The sequence below is a fragment of the Orycteropus afer genome, unplaced genomic scaffold (assembly GCF_000298275.1).
Source record: "Orycteropus afer afer isolate SDZICR_OR568_19922 unplaced genomic scaffold, OryAfe1.0 scaffold00074, whole genome shotgun sequence".
Taxonomy (NCBI): Eukaryota; Metazoa; Chordata; class Mammalia; order Tubulidentata; family Orycteropodidae; genus Orycteropus; species Orycteropus afer.
In genome coordinates this window covers 7,578,023-7,579,886 of record NW_006921661.1, presented here as the reverse complement: position 1 = coordinate 7,579,886, position 1,864 = coordinate 7,578,023, and the positions used below count along the sequence as shown (strand labels likewise).

Genomic DNA, 1,864 nt, shown 5'->3' with positions numbered 1-1,864 from the left:
TTAGTCCACTTTTGTATCCTTCCTTTCAAGGCTCAGGGGTCCAAGATTATCTTCTGTGTCTGTGTTAATTGGTTTCCCTTTTCTTTGTTGAAGAGTGTCTGTGCAGTCCTTGTGCCTAGTTCGCCATCTTGCCGGAACTCCGGTGGGTGACTTTAAACAACAGAAATATATTGTTTCAGTTCTGGAGGCTAGTAGTCCTAATTCAGGGTGTCAGTAGAGCCATGCTTTCTTTGAGGTCTTTAGGGCAAGATTTTTTTTTTTGTCTCTCCTGGCTTCTAATAACCTTAGGTATTCCTTGGCTTGCAGCTGCAGTGTAATTCCATGGTCACAAGTCCTTGGCCACAACTCATGGTGGACAGCTGTAGCTGATGTCGTGATGGTCTTGGTCAGAGACAGAACTGCTTATCTTCAGCCATTGAAATCCTAGGTATTGCTGCTCAGGTCCTTGGGCACTGGGATCAGATCTCCACCTCTCTGCCCAAGTACACAGTTGCTCCTGGGTGGAATTGTCTTTCTGTGTCTCTCTTATAGCACATCACTCAGATTGGATTAGGTCCTACTTTATTCAGGTGACCTCGTGTTAACTAATAACATCTTCAAAGACACTGATTCCAAACAAGATCACCTTCATAGGTACCTGGGATTAGGACTTCAACATAATTTTTTGGGGGACAGAATTCAATATATAACAGACAATAAAAGAAATGGGGCTCCTTGCATAGTAATGTGGTAAATGTTCAGTTTAAATCAGACAGCACTGGTTTCTGGGATAGCTGGTCTAATATGTCAAGTAGGGCAGTTGCTGATGGGCTGGATTTCATTGGTGAGAGAAGCCATGGAAACAAACAATGTGTAATTTTTGTTGAGAACTCTGCTGCAAGTCACAGAGTCTAAGTCAAGAGGGCTTTCATAGTGTAAGAGATTCAGAGGGAAACCATAATTGGGTTGTTCTAGTTGTGTAATTGCATGATTGTATGTATCTTCATTTTGACACGGACACAGTATTATGTTTCTCAGAGCAAGAGCATGATCGCAGTATCTGCTTTCTCCTTCACTCTTGTTCTGAGCCTTTTCTTGTTCTGTAAGGAAGTTGTCAGACTCATCTAAGAGTCTGCAACTTTGAACATTTGGACTGCATGACTTTGCTTTGTGAAAGATTTCTTATCATTGAAAAGACCTGAGCTGAGTCAAATAGGAAAGCAATATCCTTGGTGTATCCCGTAGACAGTAGATAGACTCACACTGCACATAACAGTTGTGTTAGCTGGATCTTGACTATTTGTATCAGTATCAGTAGTCGACAAAGCTTCTTGTGCAGGACATCTCCTTTCCCTGCCATCCCATGATCCCATGATCTTTTGTAAATCTAAAAGGACTTTTAAATCTGTTTACAGATGGAACATTCCACTATGATGAATGATGTTGATCCAAATTTATTACTTGTCTTTTCTTATGGATAAAACCAAATTGGCCATTCAGGAAACAGCATTCTTGACCAGTGATAACTCTATCTCAAGCACATTTGAAAACTCAGCAATTTATTATGCTTATCTTTTCAGAGAAATATAGTTTTAAAATAATCACCTAATTACCTTAATTTGTTACAGAACTTTGATGAGGAGGCATACATTTGTCATCAGATATTAATACATCCAAACAAATACTGTGTTATGTAAACTATGTACCACATTGTAATCTAGTGACCTAGAGAGTTGAGGACCCGAATCACTAATCTCATCAATAACACATTTCTTAGGCAAAGTGCCTATCTTTAAGTCATTTTTGTGATCTAATCAGCCTACACCACCCACCATAGCAATTTCCATGGGCTTGGTTTTTTTGGTTTTGATTCATAGAAAATGAC

General features: G+C 39.5%; 1 pseudogene; it reads right to left on the bottom strand.

Annotated features, from left to right (window-relative positions):
* Positions 1 to 678: 678 nt before the first annotated feature.
* LOC103197160 lies at positions 679 to 1,630 on the bottom strand (annotated as a pseudogene).
* Between the last annotated feature and the right edge of the window lie 234 nt (positions 1,631 to 1,864).